Here is an 18,630-nt window from a genome sequence, read left to right as displayed (position 1 = left end):
CTTCCTGAACTTGCTGTGAATGTTAAATGAAAATTTGGCCTTTTTAAATACTTGTATTCTTTACAAAAGAACAGAGCACTTTTTTTTTTTTTTACTCCTATGGATGTGTCCTTTTGATTCTGATGTTATTTATCCCTTTGCAGGAAATTTTTGTCTTGGCTGTAGCTATTTATAAAAGTCAAAAGCAATCACTTAAGATTTAAGGTATTAACCTATAGACTACTTGTTTTTTTAACATTAAGTACCATGTACAACAATTAGAAACTGAAAAAATGTGTTTATATTTAACTAAATGCCACATAAATTTGAACCAACAATATATATTTAATTGCAATTATTTTCAACCATTTTCAAATGTGACAATCACATGATACTGGATTTTCATAAAAAGGTAACCTTCCCAAATTCCAAGAAAAAAAAATGTTTTAACTACAAACAGAAAGCCAGTGTACTGGGTTTAATATTTATCCATCCATCCAAACCCATTTTTCCAGGGCAGGGTTGCGGGGTAGCTGGACAAGGGTGCCACTCATACATACACACACCCCTGCACACACATACAAGGGCCCATACAGCATTGCCAGTTCATCTAGTCTGCATGTCTTCAGATTGTGGGAGGGAACAGTAGCACCTGGCCTCATTGTCGCAAGGCAGCAGTGCTACAAATATGCTACCATGCCAGCCTATTTGGTTTAACAGTAACTCTTCATTAGCCTGACATGTGCATGACAATGCAGAGCATTCATTCAGACAGAAAGAAATAAAAATTACCAAACCAATTACTATAAAGATCACATTTCTAAAAAATAATTTTTTTTAAGCTTCTGATTTTACTTTGATGCAACCTCTGAAATGATGAGTGCAGTTAATGTGTGTAAACATTAAATATTTGCAGAGCTTTTCTCCCCTTGGACTGTCTATACAGATAGCACAAGTTTAATTCTTCAGTGCCAAGTAATAATTGACTTAAAAAGTGATGGCCTACTTTCTTAAAAACATGAACTATTATCTTGGATTTAGAGACAACAATCTTAATTCGTCACAAATTGTTTCAGAGTATTAATACATTCTATTTTGCTTATCTTAAATATCTAAAGATTAGAATGGCCTGGATAATTTTAGTTTTGTTTGAAGATCTAAAAAACATTGTCTAAATATTCTGTAAGAAAACAAGTGTGGTTTTAGTTTGTTCTTCAAGCTTGTGAATAAGACCACATTATCTCCATACCAAGTTCTCATTACATCTGTGCAAATGTGCATAAATTAAGTGCAGACAAGGAGCTATACTGGAGATAGGACACATCTGTGCAGAACTTTATGCCTTCAACAGAACACACTTTTCTGTATGTGCATTCTCTCTACTCCTAAAATGGTATACAAATTAACATACATTTGTCCTATCACTGAACCCACTCAAATAAATTTCTTTCTAGCAGAATCAAATGCATTGTACACTCATACACTTCTGCACCCAACAGGCTAATTTAGAGTTGCCAATTAAATGAACACACATCCTTGGGATGTAGCAAGAAAATGACACAAACCATAGAAAAACATACAAAGATATGAGAAGAAGGTGCAGACTCCACACAGATAATGACTGAACCAGAATTTGGACCACTGGACCATTATGCCATCCATGGAGAAAATAAAAAAACTATTAGCAAAATTCTAGCAAATTTGTCTACTACAGGGGTTAACTAAATCGAATTCTCAAAAAGCCAAGTGGATGCAGTTATTTGTTCCACCTAGTGGTCACTCTCATATGTTGTATGAACTTCTGTTTTAATTAAATGTCATAAAGAAGCATTTTCTGTGCTACATTCCAAATGAGTAAAGCTGTATGAAATCTGAATGGTACTTGTTGTATCTTTTAGTTCTTATGAGCTGACTGGGTGTCTTACAGTATATTTGACTTAATGGTAACTCATCTTTTCTTAAGATTTTTAAGATAAACGTAGCTAATGGTAGTTCCACTAACAAGGTTCTATTAACACCTCTGCATTTCCTCATGCCCATTATTAATTAGCTGAATGCAATACTTACAAAGAATAACAGAAAGAAAATAATGAGTGTTGAAAAATATTACACCCATCTTGCTGAAAAATATTTTGTTGATTTTTATCAGACTACAAATGTTAAACAAATAGCCATTTTGTTAAATATTAACATCAGAATTGGCATAAAAGAAAAAAAAAAGCTAAACTTTATTGGTTTTGAGTATTTCACTACAATGGATTAAAACAAAACAAAGAAGAAGAAGAAATCACTGAGACATTGACCCTGCTAACTGCGGTGATGATGATAATGATTAAATAATTACAATGATTAAACTTTTCAAATAAAAATATATACATACATAAATGTATATAAACTGGCAATAAAGTCAAGACCAGTTTCTTTAGAAGATAAAGTTGAAGCTGAAGTTATTCACCTTAGTCAGCTACAAGAATATCTCATACTTTGTGTATTCCTTTTGTTGGACCTATGACAGTGTGTGCTTTAGACTTTAATAAAAACAGCCACTTTGACAAAGTCTGACACTCAATCACTAACTGCTACTGAAGCATTCCTCCTGGACTTTTCTCTAAAAATAACCAGTATACGCTAAATTGCTAGAAATAATTGAATTTGCTCATTTCCTTTGGAAAAGATGGACTAAATACTAAGTATTGTGTTTTGACATCATTTTGGCTGTGAACAGACTCCAGGAGGGCATTCTGTATTTAAAATATCAAATATCTGTTACACTACTAGGGCAGTATTATTTCAATAACTACCACAAATGCAGAGACTTGCCAGTACTCTGAAGCTATATTAAAACATCAGAATTAAAAATGAATATTAGAAATGAAATCAACCCCCCACCCATGAAAAAAAAGAAAATAAAAAATCTTGAAAGAACAATGAGAATAAAAATTTGAAAAGGACTCAAATCGTAACACTAACCTCCCTGAGTTGTCAAATGGTTTGCTAGAATCTCTCTGAAGCCAGCTAAAAGTCATAGTCCATGGACTCACCAAACTTCACCCACATATCAGACTTTTAACAAACACACAGCAGTCACCATTTCAGCCTGCTGGTACATTTCAGTCAGATCTGGATACATTCTGGATAACAAAATAGGAGGGATTTTTTTTTTTTTGCAATCTTAACAGATTCCTCTACCACTTGTATCCAAAAAAAAAAAAAAAGCTTGATGCTTTGACAGACACACATAGCATTTTGGCCATTGCATCTTTCAACTGCTCCACTATAGAGGTCTTCAACAGGGTCCATTCAGACTCTACTTTCCTAATTTCTCCTGAAATGCAGGGAAATTGCTTCCACAGGTAGTTAAAATTATTATGAACAAAGCCATCCATAATCACACACACACACACATATATATATATACTGTATATATATGTATGTATGTGGATGTGTCTAGTTTTGCAGTTAATTTAGCTTCAACGCATCAGCAGGTTTGCCTTTAGTAGACAATAAAATACAAGATTTATTTTCTAATTTTCTTTTCTAATAAGATAGAAATGTTCCAATATTCTGAAATTGTTTTGTTGAAAAAAAGAAAATATTGCTATTTCAAATATTCAAGCTCTATTTCAGTCCTGGGAGTGAAATACTCTATGTCACCCTTAACATGTGCTAAATACCAAAGACACACTGAGCAACAGCACTGACAAAATCAGGCGAAAACCTGGCAATGGCAGGTTGTAGGGAGTGGACGTTATCAAGCTGGCTGTCATGCAAAGGTTCCAGCTTTAAATGCAAGTTATTTAGACAGAACATTAAACAAAACACAGAAAGTGATAAGACACAATTATTACATATAATCTGTCCTGTGATACCCAGAATGTAACAAGCAAGGATGAATTTATCTTAGAAAAAAAAAATAATACTAACATCAATAAAAAAAGTGCACCTCCCTGCCGAGCGGAAGGAAGAGATTAGCAGAAAACAATATTAAAGAAACAAATATAGACTCTCAGAAAAATCATCTTTTTTTTTTCTTCAGAATACTTTTTAGTTCCAGCAGTTTTCCGATAGGGCAAATGGATAGAAAACCTTGGGAAACTCATATTTTTAGTTGTTTTTTTTTTTTTCCACAAAACATGTAGAACGCAGAAGACAAATTCCCAAATTTCATTGTAAATGAAAAAATAGTTCCGGGCCTTTTAATAAGTGAGTAAACATATTTGTGAAACAATCTGCAGTGCATTAAGTACTGTGTAACAGACAACAAAAATCTTTCAGTCATATAATCTTCTTGACAGAGGTTAACAACACTTTGAAAGGTCAATGTTTCTTACAGAATTGCTTGTAACGCCACCTGTAAACAAATCCAAAAAAAAAGAACCAAAAAAAAGTAAAAATCAAAAAGTAGCATATGCCACTACTGACAGTAAACACAGTGGTTACTATCTGTTTAATTTACTACTACTTTATAATGTGAAATGAACTTATAGTTGAAGACATTTCAAAACCATGAACATTACTATGTTACCCATGTACAGTTACTCTGTCGGTGGGTGGGAATGAGCTGCAACTTCTGGATAGGTACACACTGATGCAAAAAATAAAAAAAGGTTATCTTTCTGACTTTTCTATATTCAACATTCAAAATCCTTTATATTACAAAAGAAACTTGGGTAAATTAAGACATTCAAAAGTAACCACTGAAATGATACCTTGTTGGTCAGAGTGTTTCAATGTTTTAACCACCAGGCCACAGAGCCTACAGCAGAACAACAAATGTGCACCCCAAGTTTGCCTGAGTGTGGTTCCCTATTTCGTCATGCTTGAAAGTATTTGTCAAGGCTTATCAAAACAGACTGGGTTATTTCATTAGACCAATTCATCCATCCATCCATTTTCCAAAGCCACTTATTCAAAGCAGGGTCATGGGGATTAATCCAATTCATTTTGCTTGTTCAGAGAAACATGGATGTGTTCAGTAATTAGCAAAACTATTACTATATGCTTCACGTAAAGTTAAAGAAACAAAATATTATTCATCTAAAAAAAGTTTGTTTTAGAATTGAGCTCATCCACATTAAGCTTAATGGACCAGAATAATGTACTGTGAACATAACATAGTTTTTAAATAACTTTTAAAGACTGTTAAAGAAAAAAGAGGAAAAAAGAAAGAATTAACATTTCCAAATGGCAACATACCTGTTAATAAAAGCAATGAATCTATAAGCCACAGGCAATGAATGATTTTTTTCTTAAAAGGAAAAAAATGTAATGACATCAAAAGGATTTAGCAGACAGACTTGTTCAAGTCACTGCTTCATCAATTCTTTAGCTGCTTGACAATACAGAGTTAGACAGTATAACCTTGGTCTTTATAAGAACAAAAATTAAACACCAAATCTTGGCATCTTGAGCAGATGTGTCTGCATTCAAGGTAGTCAAATAGTTTTATTTTTTTTAACTCAAGTACTTTTTCTCCGGATTTTATGAGATTATTCATCCTCATCCCTTATATTTTCTAAATGGAAAACGTGAGGTGATGCTAAATTAGTGATTACATTTTGAGCCCACAGATTCACATCCTCACCCACAGACATCAATGTTCAAATCATATTCAGGAATAACTAAATTGCAGAAATCTGCTAAAACTTTGACCTTGTTGCAACACTTCACCTATATTTAATATATAGCATAGTACATTATAATATATATTGATATCCATCCATCCATTGTCCAACCTGCTGAATCTGAATACAGGGTCACGGGGGTCTGCTGGAGTCAATCCCAGCCAACACAGGGCACAAGGCAGGAACCAATCCCAGGCACGGTGCCAACCCACCGCAGATATATTGATATATGATATATAAAGTTATACAGTATAAAGGAAGAGCAAAAAAGAACTTCAATTTAAAATAGCATACCAAGCTTCCATGGCATTTTGGAAAACCTAAACCTACAGAGAGCAGTTATTCCTTTTTTAAATTGATGTGTTGTTGTTTTCACTGTGCTTATCTGCCCAATGCTTTTTCAAAAGTGGCATGAACATTGGCTTCAGACTTACTCAGAATGGACTGCAGACTCCAGGATGTTGTTCTAAAGAACATTTTGATTTTGTAGAAAACTGGATAGTTTTGGCAGGAAGGTTATTACCAAAAGTCTATTTTCTTACTCGTAGTCCATCTAGAAAATATAGCTCTGACTGTGGTTGCTAAGGTATGGCATTTTAGTTAAAGTAACTTATACATTATTTCAAGATTCAAAGGTTATGATTTAAGCACATACACAATTACCTTGCAGTACATTCAAGTTACACATGAAAATGTAAAGAGGAAATATATAGCAGCTGTTGGAATTTCCACAACTCTTTCTTCTTTTGAGTTTGTTTTAAAAACTGTGTACTGTCTAATTCCATTTAGTGCAAAGTGACAACTATAAGAGGTACATTCCTGGAGCACCGATATGCACTTTCACACCCAGTTATACTCAACAACTGATATTAATCATCCCTATAACGTATTCAAAATTGCATGTTTGAGATTAATAATCCACCAAACAACGAATTTTTATTTAATCTTAGACACTTGTAAATATCCTACTGTAAATCAGAAAGTTACGGCCAAACTCACTGTGCAAAATTTGTAAAAATGCAGACAATCAGGCAGCACTGCAATTATAAAGTGCTCAAGCATCACTGCTCTTTCTATGATGAACTGGAGAAAATGGCTGATTTTGAGGTAGGTAGCTTAATGTTCCAATGAATAAAACTTTCAGAACTGAATCATGAAGCCCTTTCAAAATAAGATATTCTGGAAGGAGAAAATTATACATTTCATTTGCTCAAAATTGTTTGTTTTTATTTTAAGAAGACCAAGACACGTTACATTAACATTATTTCCTCTTCTTTGGTTGACAAAAAAGGTGATAGATAGAGAGATAGATAACTTTATTAATCCCAAGGGGAAATTCACATACTCCAGCAGCAGCATACTGATAAAAACAATATTAAATTAAAGAGTGATAACAATGCAGGTATACAGACAGACAATATCTTTGTATAATGTTAACGTTTACTCCCCTGGGTGGAATTGAAGAGTCGCATAGTGTGAGGGAGGAACGATCTCTTCAGTCTGTCAGTGGAGCAGGACGGTGACAGCAGTCTGTCGCTGAAGCTGCTCTTCTGTCTGGAGATGATCCTGTTTAGTGGATGCAGTGGCTTCTCCATGTTTGAGAGGAGCCTGCTCAGTGCCCGTCGCTCTGCCACAGATGTCAAACTCTCCAGCTCCATGCCTACAATAGAGACTGCCTTCCTCACCAGTTTGTCCAGGCGTGAGGCATCTCTCTTCTTTATGCTGCCTCCCCAGCACACCACCGTGTAGAAGAGGGCACTCGCTACAACCATCTGGTAGAACATCTGCAGCATTTTATTGTATTATATTATTTCTGTAAGAAACTACAGACACTACAGACAATACAAATGCACCTCTGAAACCATAGGCAGAGTGGTGGCTCTGAGGCTAGGGATCTGCACTGGCAATTGGAAGGTTGCCGGTTCGAATCCCGTAAATGCCAATAGGGACTCTGCTCTGTTGGGCCCTTCAGCAAGGTCCTTAACCTGCAATTGCTGAGCGCTTTGAGTAGTGAGAAAAGCGCTATATAAATGCAAAGAATTATTAAAGAATTATAATGTTTTAGTAGGACAAATTTGTAATCTCCAAATACTACACAGTACAATGGCTGGACAAACCATTACAAAAATGACAATGGAAAGTTCTGATTTATCTTGGAGGACATTACATATTCATCCATCCATCCATTGTCCAACCCGCTGAATCCGAACACAGGGTCACGGGGGTCTGCTGGAGCCAATTCCAGCCAACACAGGGCACAAGGCAGGAACCAATTCCGGGCAGGGTGCCAACCCACCGCAGGACACACACAAACACACCCACACACCAAGCACACACTAGGGCCAATTTAGAATCGTCAATCCACCTAACCTGCATGTCTTTGGACTGTAGGAGGAAACCGGAGCGCCCGGAGGAAACCCACGCAGACACGGGGAGAACATGCAAACTCCACGCAGGGAGGACCCGGGAAGCGAATCCGGGTCCCCAGGTCTCCCAACTGCGAGGCAGCAGCACTACCCACTGCGCCACCGTGCCGCCCCACATTACATATTACAACATTTAAATCCAAACAAAATACTGTAATTTACATGATGCCATAACAGAGAGAGAGTACCATTTACATGTATTGTCCATGTAGATTTGAAACAGTTCAAGTTAAGTGAAATTAGTCTGGATGAAGGCATTTTTTTTTTATCAGTTCCTAATTGCCATTCATTTTAATGTTCCTCTTATGATTTACATAATATTGTTGCTGAAAAATGAACTTATCTCCTCAACACTTATCTCCTGAGTGTTTATAACAAAGCAGAAATTCTAGAAATATAATATGTTCCTTTTAATCTCATTAATGAGCAACATGGCCATAATATTGACAATTTTTTTCCCTAGTCATTGCCTGGTGCTAATGTAATGGCACACAACAGGTGGCTCTTTGTGTTTGAAAATGTCATGCTATGTGATGGTCATAAAGCCCAAGAAGAAAATTTCAATTATAGTAAATGACTCAAACACCAGCAAGCTCTTCCTGCACTATATTAGATGCAAATCTACAAACTAAACATCAGTACATTAAACAAATCACTTCAGCACCCAAAGGGATTTTTTAGGGTTTTGTTGACTTTGTAAACTGCAGCTGAAGCAGCTGAATAAAATTCCTTTTCATCTAGGCTCTATACAAAACAAACACTCCGCCCTTTTCATTCGCCCAGCTGATTAGAGACAATGTCTTGAACAATACACTAGAATTCCATGCTACTCTCCAAAATAAAACATGCCTGTTTAACAGACTAATTCTCCTGTTATAATGCATTTATATCTACGACAAAAAACTATAAGATTATAATGTTAGTGTTCACATTAAAGAAAATGACAACTTTCACAAGATCCACAAGTCAAAAAACTTCTGACTTACATCTTTATTTAATAACTGTATATAAGCACTTTAAAGCAATTTTCAACCACAAGGTCAGCAGTCCAGTCCCCACCAGTAATCCGCATATGAGACTTAACATGTATTCTGTACATTTTATATCGTGCAGTGAATTCACTTGACTTGAGCATTCCTAGTTTTCCTCCTCTTTCTCTTTACGTTTAGCATTCGTTTGCTCAGAGGTTGATGCACTTGCTGCTTTCTGAGCAGCTCTTCTTTTCTGCACCCTAACGGCCCGCTTCTCTTCTTTCATCAGCATCTTTTTGTGTTAAAACTAATGAAGTCAGCATTTGTGTTGCAATTGCTTAGTTTGTTTTCTTTAATTTTTCACTTAAGCTGGCACGTAAGTCTTCACTCTGCCTCATGAATGATTGTAGATATGAAGAGGTAGAGGAAGTGAAGGCAAAAGTGGTAGGAATGAGAACGGCGCCCATACGCATGCGCTGCACAGCCGCCCTGCTGGCCACTGCAGAGAGTTGATTCCACAATAAAATAAAAATAAAAAGAGGAATAACCTTGGAGGTCAATCATCACCAGAAAAGCAGATAGTAGACGTCACGTAGTATATGTGTACCAACTTTGAAGTCAATAAGTCAAACGGTTTGTGAGCTACAGGTGATTTAAAATCATGGACAGACAAACGGACAGCCACAGTAGTGTGTGTGTGTGTGTGTATGTATATATATATATATATATATATATATATATATATATATATATATATATACACACACACACACATATACACACACACACAGACACACATACACTGTATCAATAATGCATTAGACAATTTGTATAAATGTGTCAGCTAAATAATACATCATCTGGGAAAAAAAAAATCACACAATGTGGCCAAATTGCCCATTATAATCTCTTGTGTGTAAAAAAAGTTTAAGCGCTATACAGAGATCAACAGTTCTGTGCTGCCATGGAGCCAAACAGACGAGGACTAGGATAAGCCTCTGGTAATTCTAGCAATTTTATTTGCCCATAAATATAGTGGAAGTTGGAACAAAGTAAAATGAGTAAATGCCAAGAAGCAGAGGTGCTTCAGAAGGGTAATGAGAGGAATCTGTTTGAGCCAGCAGGAGTAAAATCTTCTTAAGTAAATTGTCTGCTGGCATTTTGATTAATCAATTGCATCAATAAAAACATCCGGCTACATAAATCTTAGCTTGCTGCAAATTGCTCACTGTGTAAGTGTTCTTAAATGTGTTTTGGCCATAGCAACAGTAATGTAAATAACTAAAAAGGCACTGAAAACAATTCCCAAAACTTTTTTGCATGATCAGATGTTGAGTAAATGTAATGAGAGCCTGAATGTCATTTAGAGACTAGTTAATCAATTGCCCTTGACACCTTCTTTGCCAGTCTGGCTTGGGGGTGTAGTGTTAGGGTTATTCTGGCATTTTCAGATGTAAATTTCTAAAAAGCACATACACATAACTTCTAAAGCTGCTTCTCCCTGTTTTTTTTCTTTCTTTGATGGATAATACCACATTCCTGAGGCAATAACAACCGAAAAATCAATTCTCTGTATTTATCTACCTGCCAAATAACACTAGTAAGCTTCTTGCCTTTACTGTTGTGTTATTTCCCTTCATAATGTGTGTTCAGTGTTACTCCTCTACCATAAAGGATCTCTTATCTCTAACTGTAAGACCAATTTTCTTTACATATATGACACGGCTGAGATTCATTATAAAAAGGTTCTCCACTCCTATGTAAAGGGTGTGCCCTTTTAATACATCCATCCATCCATTTTAGGGCTTTCAGAGTGAGAGAGAATGAGAAGCTACCCTTGGAACAGCAGGCATCAGGACAACTGTATATAGGAAAAATATCAAAACTCCATATTAGTAAAGACCAGAATGGGATTTGAACCCAGTTTCTTGGAGCTATAAAGTATCAATGCAAAATGCTGTGCTATGTGATTGTGTATGTAATTAGCATAGTGATTAGTTAATCACAACAACACGCTTTACCAAACAAACAATATTATAATATACACTTTAAAATAAACATAAGTTGGTATGCTAGTGTTCATTTTCCCTTCAATAACTTTCATTTTAAAACTGTGCCACCTGTTCAGCCACAGTTCTTACCACTGGCACGTTTTAAAGCTATTAGAATATAAACACAAATAATACATCCAAAACAGAAGGAGAGGATGTTACACATCTTAAAGACTCCCCCTTACTTTCCTTATACTATACAATGCATATATTTTGCCGTTAATATTAAAAACTGAATCTTTTAGCCTAAGTCCATCTAAATCAGTGTTTTTCAACTGGTGTGCTTTTTTACCGGCTTCTCCAGTATTGCTACCCTTCAGACAGTTGAGCACCTAAAACAGATATAATGTGTTTGTGATTAGTAAAATAGTGGTGTGCCTTGGGATGTTTTTGGTTCAAAAAAAAAAAAAAAATATATATATATATATATATATATATATATATATATATATAAAAAATAAATAAATCGGGAGTGGTCCCCCTTAGACTTTCTCGTATACTCAGGTATGGGGATGGATATTTGAGGAGTAAACTGCAAGACAATGATTATATTTTTATGTTACGTATATTAAAGAACCATCAACAACAAATCAAATCAAATTAATAATATATTGAACAATTATTATAAAAGTTGAATAAAGTACCACTTCCGGTTAACAAAAACAGCCCAAAAGTTGATAGAAATCTTCATTTTGTACCTAATACTTGTATACAAAATTTGGTGGCCCTAAGTGAAAGCGTACTCAGGTTATCATGTTTACATACACACACAGACATCATTCCAAAAATGGTATTTTTAGATGATGAGATTCATCAAAATCTTGAAATAGAATTTTTGGAGGATTATCAATACTTTCCCCATACTTCGTAAGCGAGAAGGTCAGGGAGGTCTCTTGACATCGAATCTCTGGGAAAGTACAATACTTTCCCTATACTTCGTATACGAGAAAGTAAAAAGGTGTGCCACCACAGAATCCAGATTATTGGACTGCTGTTATTTGAGATATTTTAATATATTCAATTGGTCTGTCCTTATTCAGACATGTATTTGCAAACTTCGTTCCTTAAAGACATGTATTTTATTCCTTTAAAGATGAGAGATATTAAGAATATAAAAAAAAATCAGTTGTGGAGTTCTACTTAAGAAAGTACATTTCCTAAATGCTTACATTATCTGGCAACACTGAAGCAGTAAATGATTTAAAAGTAATGCATGAACATATGTTGCATTCCATATTAACTATAACACCACATTTGATGGCTTTATAGTGGAAAATATTCCTTGTGTGTTTGGGTATCCAGTTATCTTTGATTTGACTGATACCAATTTTTAAGACAAATCAACTAATACATGTAACAAAAAATTGTCTTGTTAATTTTTTCAATGAGTACTCCATTATGCCCCATATTCTTAAAACCTAAAAATACTCCCACTTCTTAAAAAGGCTTGGATAAAAACTGTACTTGCACAAAGCAACTATAAACCACATTTATTGTGCAATAAGCACATTATGATTGCTGTTAGCCACAAGAGAATGTCTAAGATTGTCAAACTAATGTTCTAATTACAGACAAAAAAGACACTGGTTGCCCAGCTGCTTATAGTCTTTCATAACATTTTAAATCAAAGCAGAGGAGATATACAAAAGCATGCTATTTTGTATCATAGCAACATATATAAAACACTTCAACACTGATGGACTGAACGGTGTCCTCTTTTGTAAAAACTGCCTTCTTACGTATTACAACAGTTCAAGATAGACACAAAAGCAAGCAAGCAGTAAAAATAAAGAATTTGCCACCATCTGTAAAAGATAACTTTGAAAATAAATATATTATCTAATGAACATAATTTGCTACGTTTGATAAGTTTATGAGCTGAACTCAGACTAGTCATTCCTAAATTTCACTCATCTAATGTTACCATAATAATGTCAGAGTCTATAAAGGGCAAATTTAAACTATACCACTAGTTAACTTCTTCCATTTATATTTATATATAGGGATGTCACAAGAACCGATACTTGGGTCAAAGCTGATACCAAAATTTCAAAAATGTAATAGCTCTAGCTGTTTTACATTATCAGTAGTACCAAGTGAAAATCAGTATTGCAGTCATGACTGCAAATAGACAAAATAATTCAGAAGGCACAATAATTTGTGACAAAAACACATGAAAATGGCTCACAGTTGTGATCACACAACACCACATCAATAGCACTAACCTGTGTTGTAAACGACATTCTGATATCATCTGATGAAGGAAATTGCACAGTAATTATGTTGTCAGATTTAAGCGTAGCATCTGACACTACTGACTATTTCATTACAGAGGCTGGGAAATGACATTGGGCTCACAGGCACTCTGCTTGCTTGGTTTAGTTGCTATTTATGAAATTATTAGAGGTACGTACAGAAACGTCCTGAGAGTTCATCATCATATTCACAAGTTAACTACGGTATTCCGTAGGGCTCAGCTCTGGGACCTTTATTCTCTCTTTATTCTTACTTTTCATGCTTCCATTGGGAGCTGTCATTAGAAACATAACATTATTATCACTCATATGCAGATGACACCTAGTTATGGCTTTCTTTTAAACCAAATGACAGTTTTCCGATACCGTCCTTAATTGTGCTAGTGAGTTAAAAGAATGGCAACAACATTCTGCTACTTTTCAACTCCGCTATAACCACAATTAGTTTTACTGAATCAACATGAAATTTAGGTGGTTTTTGACATTGGCATGTCATTTAAAATACACATTGCAAAACTATCTAAAACATGTTTTTGTCTATCTTAAAAATGTTGGATGAGTAAGATGTTTCCAAAATATGCAAGATACTGAGAAATTAATTCATGTATTTTTTTCTTGTAAGATCGACTAGTGCAATGAGTCTTTCACAGGCTATTCAAATCTTTCTGTATGCACCTTTCAAGTAATTCAAAATGCTGCTGCAAAAGTTATTACACAAACCAGAAAATACAAACACAAAACTCCAGTTCTCAAGTCCTTACACCGGCTCCCACTTAATCTTAGGGATAATTTAAAAATCCTCCTTTTAACTTATAAAGCCTTAAATGGCCAAGGCCCTGCATACATATCTGAACTTATTACTTACAAATCAGAGCGCACATTAATAATAAAGGACAAATCAATACAAAACCAACAGAGCCGTCACTTTCAGCACATAGCCACTAATTAAAAGCAACAGTGATTCTTGTGCTGACTCACAGAGGACCCACCTTTTGACATCTTTCAGTTCAGGAAAAGATCCTCTCATGATAATCCATTGTTGTCTGTCCACATGACGCAAAGAGTCCCTTCCTCTGTACTTAATTAGTGCCTCATGATGTACTGCATCTATATAAATGACAATGTATATCCTAGTGCTCAGTGTTGTTTACATTACTTTGTTATAACATGTATTTATGCTAGTAAAACTGAATCATCCATGTCTAAACTTCTGATCACCATATAAGATGATGTCTTTTATTAGTTAATCGACTTAAGTTAACTTGCTCACAATGAACAGGGTGGGCTCAAATCTTCACTTTCAGCATAATAACAATACTTTTGTTGGCTTCTTCTCTTTTGGTCAAGTCCACAAAATCTAATATACCATTTGACTTAGAAGTGATATAAAGCTTTATTACAAAAACTGAACTAATGAGAGCCTGATGTCTCCCTATTAACTATCCAACTCTCTCAGGGATTTTTCCATAAGATTTCATAGCGGCAAAGAAACTGGGATAATGAGTACCTCAGGTAAACATATTTGTGTTGTCTATTCAAGAAAATGAAGTTATAGTGGATCGACAGAGTGGCGACGTGTTGCACATTGGTTTAATATGCAAGTAAGAATTTCACTGTACTACTGCTACTATGTCTGGGTTCCATTATTAACATGAAAATAAAATGTTTCTTTTAGAAGTGTGAAAGCGGATTCTCAACAAAAACACCAGTACTTCTGGTAAATTCCTGCTTATCTGGCATTTTCAAAATACTTTTAATATGTTAAGACTCCCAAAATATTGTCGATGAAACTACTTTGTACCTCATACCATGCAAGAATTGCCTATGTAAAGAAAAAAATGGTAAAATTTAATCTTTGCTAAAATGTTTTACATCTTTAATCTTTAAAGTAACAGGCAGCATCTATCTTATACATTATTTTTATAGTCTTAAACATTTTCTATTATTTACTTCATTTTATGTTTTGAAGTACTTTTCACAAAGTACTGGTTCAGAGCACTTATCACCGCTTTATCTTCATAATCAAAGTTTGTTGAAGCTAAAAGGTTTTGCCCCAGTCTTATCTCACAGCTTATATCACAAGTGAAATCAACTTAAGCCTCCATCACACTTCATGACATTTCCAGTGATTTTTAGTTGTAGACTTCATTTATATGATATTCAGGCCAGTTGAGGAACACTCCTGTGACCGTCAGTTATATAGTTTGACATCCCTACAGACATGGTCATACCTGTCAGTGACTCACCATAACAAAATTAAAACAGGCTCGATTTTGCCTTAAATCACTGGGACGGGCTTGTGTGTGTGCGAGAGTTGAGAGACAATAAGCCGATGCATAGAAAGTTTGCCTGTCCAATGTCTTATTTTTGTTGTACCATGACAGGATGGGGAAAAAAGGAAAAAGATGAGAGGAGACTTTGGATGAACTTGCCATACCTGGAAATCATTCGTACAACCACTGGCACTGTCAGACATTGTGTCAATTGTCTGGCAAACATGCAATGAATTTGAAAATTGGAACTGTGCTCAGAAGGTCATGAGGCAGTCAGGTAATCTGTCATCCCATGCAATGTAGCCTCATGTAACCCGATATCCTTAAGATGACAAGATCCAGCAGCTCAAGCTGTTAAGTTTGGCATGCTCTCAACTAGACGTTGTATAATGTGCCACCAGCCTTAGTGGCGATTCTCTTGCCCTATGTTATTATGTCTTTCTTGCAATCAGACTTCAAACAATATAATGGATGTGGCCACACAAGTGTATTGCACAGATGAAGCAAAAACTCTGCTGACCTCAACTCAATGCAGATTTTGCATTAAATAACTCAACGTTATAATAACTTATTTATCATACTTCTGCACTGACTGCTCAACTTGGTGTCTCGTGTTTTTCTAAAAGGAAAGGAATTTCCACCCTGAAAATTGTGCACTTGTATTTGTACTCATATCATACAACTTTACTTTTCATTTACATTAAAACTTTATTTACTATATTAATATAATCCTGAAATCTTTTGAAATCCATTTGTAACATTTTTGCCAAAGCTGCAGTGTCCACTAATCCACAGAGTTTACTATCAGCTCCAATATAAAAAGACTGTGGTTATTAGCTCTTACCACTGAGGAGGCCAATCTTGAAACATCACTCTATTTTGAATAAGTCCCACTCATTAGCCTTAGGAAAGTAAAATACAAATTATTATTTGAACCACTATGATTGAGTGCTTTTGTTACATCCAAATAAAACAGTATTATACTAGAGAAACACCATCTCTATTCTTGGACCTATTCCTCATTCTCTAATACACCTAACATGCACATGGACTTCTCTATATTGGCATAAATAATTGATTTCATTTAATTAACTGGGCGGCACGGTGGCGCAGTGGGTAGCGCTGCTGCCTCGCAGTTGGGAGACCTGGGGACCTGGGTTCGCTTCCTGGGTCCTCCCTGCATGGAGTTTGCATTTTCTCCCCGTGTCTGCGTGGGTTTCATCCGGGCGCTCCGGTTTCCTCCCACAGTCCAAAGACATGCAGGCTAGGTGGATTGGCGATTCTGAATTGGCCCTAGTGTGTGCTTGGTGTGTGGGTGTGTTTGTGTGTGTCCTGTGGTGGGTTGGCACCCTGCCCAGGATTGGTTCCTGCCTTGTGCCCTGTGTTGGCTGGGATTGGCTCCAGCAGACCCCCGTGACCCTGTGTTCGGATTCAGCGGGTTGGAAAATGGACGGATGGATTTAATTAACTTGTCAGGTCCACAGACTCAGGTCGGGGAACGTGCACTAGTACAGTGTGTTGCTATACCCACCATATGACAAAAAATCTCAGGATCCCGGTTGGTAACCCCCCCAGGCAGACACGTGGTACAGTCCAACCCTCTAGAAATTACCATCTTTCTGCCGCAGCCAGTGTTATGTCGGAGTCCCCTTGGCCTGGTCCAGCTGCTTGGGTCCTCAGCAATGAGTATCCTGCAAATCTGGCTATCCTCGATGAATCGCGCCACACGGCCGCAACGCTGTAACTGATACTTCCTCACAATGCAGGTAATGTGCCTCATTTGGGACTCTGTGAGCAACCGCTTGTCCAGTCTTCATCACAGCATCCACGTCTTGCAATACTGGAAGCACCAGGACTCTAAAGACTTGGACCTTCATCCCCTACAAAGATATTGGGAGCGCCACACACCCCTTTCCAGCAATCTCATGACCCTCCATGCTCTCCCAATCCGTCTAATGACTTCATGGGAAGAGTCACTACAGACATGATTGTCGCTGCCGAGTCAAATAAACCTCTCAACGCGGTCAACACTCTCTCTGCGGACAGACACACTGCTGATGGCTGTGCCCAAGAGGTCATTAAAGGCCTGGATCTTGGATTTTATCCAAAAGATTCACAAGCCCAGATACTCAGACTCCTCACTCAGTCTCTCATGAGCCCCAATCAGAGCCTTCATTGACTCCATGAAGATCACAGAATCGGCGGCAAAGTCAAGATCAGTAAATCTGCCTTCACCAACAGACGCCCCACGGCTGCTGGACCCCAAAACCCTGCTCAACAGCCAACCCATGCAAGCATTGAACAGAGTAGGAGCAAGAACACACTGCTGACGAACCCCGGAATCAACTGTGAAAAACACAGAGGTTCTGCATCCACTCTGCACAGCATTCACAGTACCAGTGTACAGGCCACCCATGACATCCATCAACTGAGTAAAAAGGTTTACGGAAATCAACAAAGACTACAAAGAAACTTTGTCGATATTTGCGTTTGCGCTTGATTACTCTCAGTGCTAGGATGTGGTCGAGGGTAGACTTCTTAGGTATAAAACCAGACTGCACCTGTTACTGGTAGGTGACAAGCGATCATGGATCCTATTGAAGATGACCCTACCAAGGATCTTACCTGGCACCGAGAGCAGTGTTATCCCCCTGCAGTGGCTATAATCCAGGCAATCATCCATTCCTTTCCAGATAGGAATGACAAATCCCATTTTTTAGTTAGTTGGGATGATGCCCTTTTCCCAAATGGAAGCAAAGACTGCTCACAATGCCTGGAGAACAGCCTTATCATCTGCCTGGAGAAGTTCATCCTGGATACCACAGATTCTTGCTGTCTTCCAAACCCTCAGCTGGTTCACCACCTGCCCAATCTCCGTGAAACTGGATGGTTCACAGCTAATTGGCGGATCAGCCTCAAGAACCGGGACCCAGAGATGTCCAATGTCCTAGCCAGAGTATCAGCTTTAAACAGCTGCTCAAAGTAGCCAGCCCAGCGGGTCACAACTGCAGCATCATCAGTGACAACCGTTCCATCACCCACCTTGAATGA

The 18,630-nt window shown here is 36.8% G+C and overlaps 1 protein-coding gene across 2 annotated transcripts in view; it reads right to left on the bottom strand.

Moving 5' to 3' along the window:
- Nucleotides 1–18,630, bottom strand: part of LOC114661128 (uncharacterized protein C7orf50 homolog) — a 283,803-nt gene that overhangs the window by 231,559 nt on the left and 33,614 nt on the right. The window lies entirely within an intron of this gene.

This window comes from Erpetoichthys calabaricus, chromosome 11 (genome assembly GCF_900747795.2).
Source record: "Erpetoichthys calabaricus chromosome 11, fErpCal1.3, whole genome shotgun sequence".
In the NCBI taxonomy this organism is placed as follows: Eukaryota; Metazoa; Chordata; class Cladistia; order Polypteriformes; family Polypteridae; genus Erpetoichthys; species Erpetoichthys calabaricus.
Note: the sequence above shows the minus strand (reverse complement) of the source record. Positions and strands in the feature narration are given on the sequence as shown.